We start from the raw sequence: 6,000 nt of genomic DNA, 5'->3' as shown, positions 1-6,000 counted from the left end.
AAATATTGGGTGTCATCTGTGTCAAAATAGGGCACTTGGGTGCATTTACCTTCCACCATATCATAATATCGATTGCATTGTTTCTAGGGTATACTACATCTCTTAAGTACAAGTCCAATTAATTCATTGAGACTCTAAAGATTTATTAAAGAATTCATATAGGCCACACAACAACGAGCGATCCACCACAACTGTTAATTTTCATATCAATTGTCCTTTAAGAGAATTATGATTTGCACAAGTTGAATCATAATATCATACTCGTTATAAATAAAGGTTAGACAATCTCTAATATTCTTAATACGATAATTGTGTTATCACAAATGTATAATTATTATAATAGTACTCAATTATTATCATCTTGTAACGAGGATCAAGGACAACTGCCACTATCAACTTTAAGTTGCAAATGTCTCAATATTTGTCAAAATTTTCTTTCATGCTTAGAGCTATTATTAAAAGACATAAATTAGAGTTACAACACAAATAATCAAATTCTAACTTTATTTTACAAAACTCTTTGAAATAAATGTTAGATGTTGGATTCTTTATTGAAAAAATGATATTAGTAGCATCATAAAAAATACTTCAAATGTTCATATACAATAAGAGTTTTTCTCCACTCTTCCTTGGTTGGTGCCAAGTTATATTGGTTGTCAAGCTCATGAAGATGGCTGAATGCATCTCTATACTTGAATAACACATCGAACATTAGAAATGTTGAATTCCAACAAGTGACCACATCAAAGCATAGTTTCCTTTCACAAGCAATTTTATACTGCCAAACAACTCTATCATAATTATTTTCTCTTATTTGTGACCCCTTAATATATTTATTACTTCTTCAAATTTTGTAAAGAACTTTATAAATTTCTTTCAAACCATTTTTTATAACTAAGTTCAAGATATGAGCTCAACAACTCACATGGAATTTTTTTTTTAAAGATAGTCAATCTATCATTCTAGACATAATATTGTGATTTGTAAAAACAATTGTATAAAGTGAAAATAAGTTGGTATCAATATTTCACTTTAATAAACACATTGTAAGAGCTGAAACAAGATTTTTTACCTTTATGTGGACTGAAAACAACTCCAAAATTGATGTTTTTTGTGTTCAACTGCCACTTGTCATCAATAAAATGAGTAGTTAAGCACATATAACCATAATGTTGACAAAAAGTCTGTATATTTGATGTAAGTGATTCTACAAGCAAATTTGTTAAATATATTTGAAGTTGTCATTTCAACCTCATAAATCTTTAGATAATATGTTCAGATAATGTTACGTGATATCAATTTAAAATGGGGTTGTAATCCTTTGGCAAAATTATGAAAACCAGCATGACCAAATATAACAAACGAATACTCATGAAGAATTAACATGTTTGTTATATTGATATGGCTCTGATATTGATCAAACTTAAAAGTGGTAATATCATGTCTCATCCATCAACAAGTTGTTATTGGCATGAATGATCATTAGTTTTTTTGGGACAAACATTCAAATGGTTGATGTCACTTTTGTTGTCCCCAATAAGTGCATTTTTTACAATGTCGGCACGTAGCAGTAGCTTGACGATCACACTTTTTTTCCTTTTTAAAATCTTCTCAAACAAGAGATCTTAATTTTCTTCGTAGCATGCAAACTATATTACTTGCCACATTAGTATTAGGTTTATAAGATTAGTCTTTAGGAGTAGACATGTTGGCAATATAGATAGTCAGTATTTTCAAGATTCTTTGAAAAGCTAAGGATCTTATTATTTGAAAAACAATACAATTTTTTCCCCTAAGACTAATCAAGAAAATGAAAGAACTATTCAATATTAACTAAGAATCACAAAGGGTCACAGGTACAGAACCAGTAACAAATATAGACTAATAAACTGGTACAAGCGTAGACTACTCAATCTAAGCATGCATGTAAATGCAAATAGAGGTACACATAGATTGATGTGCATTAACAAACAAACACTGTTGGGAGGGACGAATGAGTGTTCTATCGAGGGCATGAAAATAACATAGAAAATAGGGGATTAGGCACTTGCTGGTAGAGGTGATGTTCGTGTAGCCTCCAAGAGTACACCTTTATCACTAGGGCCACAACTGGCAAGCCCACCAATAGTGATACCAGGGACGATTGAGTGTAGGGATGGCAGTGGGGCGGGGCAGGGCGGGGGACAAGGTCTCCACCCCCGCCCCGCCTCAAGATTTTATCCTCCACCCCCGCCTTCATCCCCGACGGGGAATGAATTTTATCCTCCATCCCCGCCGTCATCCCCGTTTCATGTCCTCCATCCCCGGTTCAAACGGGGATGAGGCGGGGCGGGGAAAAGTGCACGTCCATCCCCGCCTCCACCCCCGGACGGGGATGGATTTTAACCTTCGTCCCCGCCTCCATCCCCGTTTCATACCCTTCATCCCGGTCCAAACGGGGCGGGGCCCTGCTTTCCCCCGGTCCACTGCTATCCCTAATTGAGTGTCCTATCTCTATTATTCTTTGTGAACAACAAATGGAAAATGGAAAGGGCTTCTTGAGCTTATGCATCCGATGAGCAAACATGAGTTGCTACCCCCTTCATTCTAGTGAACCACAACTTGTGACTACATCGTTTGGTGAAATGCAGTGCACCTCCTTCATCTCTCTTGACCCTCAGCTATGCTGCACTCCACTGCTCCAAAGCACCAAGTGTTGGGCGATACCCTGTGTAAATAAATAGACAGGGAGCGTACCTGGATTCGCCATTGATCGTGTAGGTGATTCGGCGTTCTCCTCAGCCGGTCGACGCCCACAATGAGCCCAGGCCTAATGTCGACGGTGAGCAGGACCCGTTTTACTGCGCCTGAATGCAGAACTGAATTTGGGCAGGATATGGCTATGAACTCTCATCAACTTCGTAGCCCCTAACCCCATATATATAATGGAGAATTGGGCAGTTACGTGAATGTGGTCTCTCCACATTCACGTAACTCCCACCCACTACCTCCATTATTCAGTCACTTACGTGACCCACTAACATGGTGTCAAACCGGGTCAGACTGCGGGTTGGACCCGTAACCCATAATGTCCAACATTCTCCCACTTGACCCATTGACACCAAAAGTGTACTAAATCGAGGTGTATACCGTTATCTCGATTTAATTCTTCATGTGGGTTCATATGCCACCCTTTATCACAAGGATAAATCGTATGAGTCAAGGATATGAACACCCCCTTTGTGAAATGTCATATTTCCTTGTACTACACTACAATTCACCTTCAGTGCTTAGGCATGTAAAGAAATTACCTTTATGAATAGGTTGGTCTCTCACCTATTCAATTGGTCCTTTAATATTGTTATTCTGTTATTCTCTCTAACCCATATGAGAGATCATTTATGCAAAATCAACAATAACTCAAAACCTTAGAGAATCAAAACATGAACACAAATGTGATTACATAATGTATTGTCATACATCAGAATGAATCAAAAAGACCCATCCCCTTTACATGTTGGGAATACAATCCCGGTGCTAGCCCTTTAGTAAGGGGATCCACAGTCATTTCCTTCGTCCCAATTGTATCAATACATACCAGATGATTCTCAGTCCTTTCTTTAACAACAAAATATTTTAACTCCATGTGTCGACACGATGTTGAGCTCTTGTTGTTATTTGAAAAGGACACGGCTGCTTCATTATCACAAAAGATCTTTAGTGGTCTCTCAATAGAGTCCACTATACCAAGACCCATAATGAAGTTCCTTATCCAAATGGCCTGTGACGAAGTCTCGTATAGAGCAATAAATTCCGCCTCCATGGTATGAGCAACAGTGGTAGACTGCTTTCCGCTTCTCCATGAGACAGCACCACCCGCTAGAAGGAAAATGTATCCAGTAGTGGATTTTCTACTGTCAATACATCCCCCTAAGTCCGCATCAGAGTATCCAACGACCTCTAGGTTGTCAGCTTTCTTGTAGGTCAACATATAGTCTTTCGTTCCTTGTAAATAGCGCATGACCTTCTTCGCTGCCTTCCAGTGCGCAATGCCTGGATTTGACTGATATCTACCAAGCATTCCCACAGCAAATGCTATATCAGGTCGAGTGCAGGTCTGCGCGTACTGTAAACTCCCAACTGCTGAAGCATATGGGACATCATCCATCTGAGCCTTCGCAATATCATCCTGAGGACAGTCCTTCAAGCTTAATTTATCCCCTTTCACTATAGGTGCCGAACTAGGAGAACAATTCTCCATCCCATATCTTTTAAGAACCTTAAGGATATAGGATTTCTGAGATAGGCCAAGGACACCCTTAGTTCTGTTACGACGGATCTCGATTCCAAGGACATAAGTGGCCTCACCCATGTCTTTCATATCGAAATGAGAGGAAAGAAAGTCTTTTGTTTCATATAAAAGACTCAAATCATCAGTTGCAAGAAGAATATCGTCAACATATAAAACCAAAATTATGAACTTACTCCCACTAGTCTTAATGTAAATACACTGATCAACAATGTTTTCAGTGAATCCAAAGTTCATTATAACCTGATTGAACTTCTTATACCACTGGCGGGAGGCCTGTTTAAGTCCATAAATTGACTTATTCAATTTGCAAACTAAGTTATTTGAGTCATCTATACTGAAACCAGGAGGTTGTTGCATGTATACCTCCTCATCCAGATTCCCATTCAGGAAGACAGTTTTCACATCCATCTGATGTAGCTCTAAATCAAAATGAGCTACGAGGGCCATGATTATCCTTAATGAATCTTTAGTTGAGACAGGAGAAAAAGTCTCATTATAATCAATGCCCTCTATCTGTGTGAAACCTTTTGCAACAAGCCTAGCCTTGTACCTCTCCACATGACCTTTAGAGTCTGTTTTGGTTTTGTAAACTCATTTACAACCAACAGGTCTAACTTCATCAGGTCGAGGTACAAGATCTCACACTTGGTTCTTTGCCATAGAGTCAAGCTCTTCTTTCATGGCATTGATCCAATGTGTTGATCTTTCACTTTCAATGGCTTCTGCAAATGTGAAGGGATCTTCATCAATGTCTATGAAATCATTTGACTCTTGTAAATACACCACATAGTCCGGATGGATAGCAGATTTCCTAATTCTGGTGGACCTCCATACAGGTGCTACAGGTGGTTCAAAATGAGCCTCTATATCCTGTTGTTGTTGTATATCGTCATCAACAACGGGATCTAGTTGGGATTGATGTTCATTGACTGGACTTTCTCTTACATTACTCGAAGGAACAATGATAGAGAAAGTCGGGTCATTATCCTCAGCAGGTGTAGAACCTGAATCCTGCATTTCCTCAAAATCAATATTTTGAGATGCATCTATCCCAACAGAACCATTCTCAAGAAATCTTGCTTTATCTGTTTCCACTATCTGTGGTGTATGAGATGGACAATAAAACCTAAAGCCTTTCGATCTTTCTAGATAACCAATGAAGAAACCACTAGTTGTCCTAGGATCAAAAGCTTTTATATGTGGGTTATACAATTTAGCTTCTGCTGGACATCCCCATATGAGCATATATGACAAAGAAGGTTTTCTACCTGTCCATAACTCGTAAGGAGTCTTTTGAACAACCTTCGTTGGAACCTTATTCAGAATATGCACTGCAGTCCTAAGAGCTTCACCCCACAAGGTTAAAGGAAGGTTTGAGTGATTCAACATCGCTCGAACCATTTCTTTAAGCGTACGGTTTCTCCTCTCAGCTACACCATTCTGATAAGCACTACCAGGCATGGTATAGTGAGATACAATGCCTTCCTCTTTTAGAAACTGCGCTAATGGACTTTCCTTTTGTCCCATCTCTGTGAAACGACCATAATATTCGCCACCTCTATCTGACCTGACAACCTTAATAACTTCACCGATTTGTTTCTCTACTTCTTTCTTGAAGTCCTTAAAAACTTGAAATACTTCAGATTTTTCAGATAATAAGTAGAGATACATATACCGTGAGTAATCGTCTATAAAGGTGAAAAAATACT

Source organism: Nuphar pumila, chromosome 12 (genome assembly GCF_984573655.1).
Source record: "Nuphar pumila chromosome 12, dmNupPumi1.hap1.1, whole genome shotgun sequence".
NCBI classification, from domain to species: Eukaryota; Viridiplantae; Streptophyta; class Magnoliopsida; order Nymphaeales; family Nymphaeaceae; genus Nuphar; species Nuphar pumila.
This window is presented reverse-complemented; position numbering follows the sequence as displayed.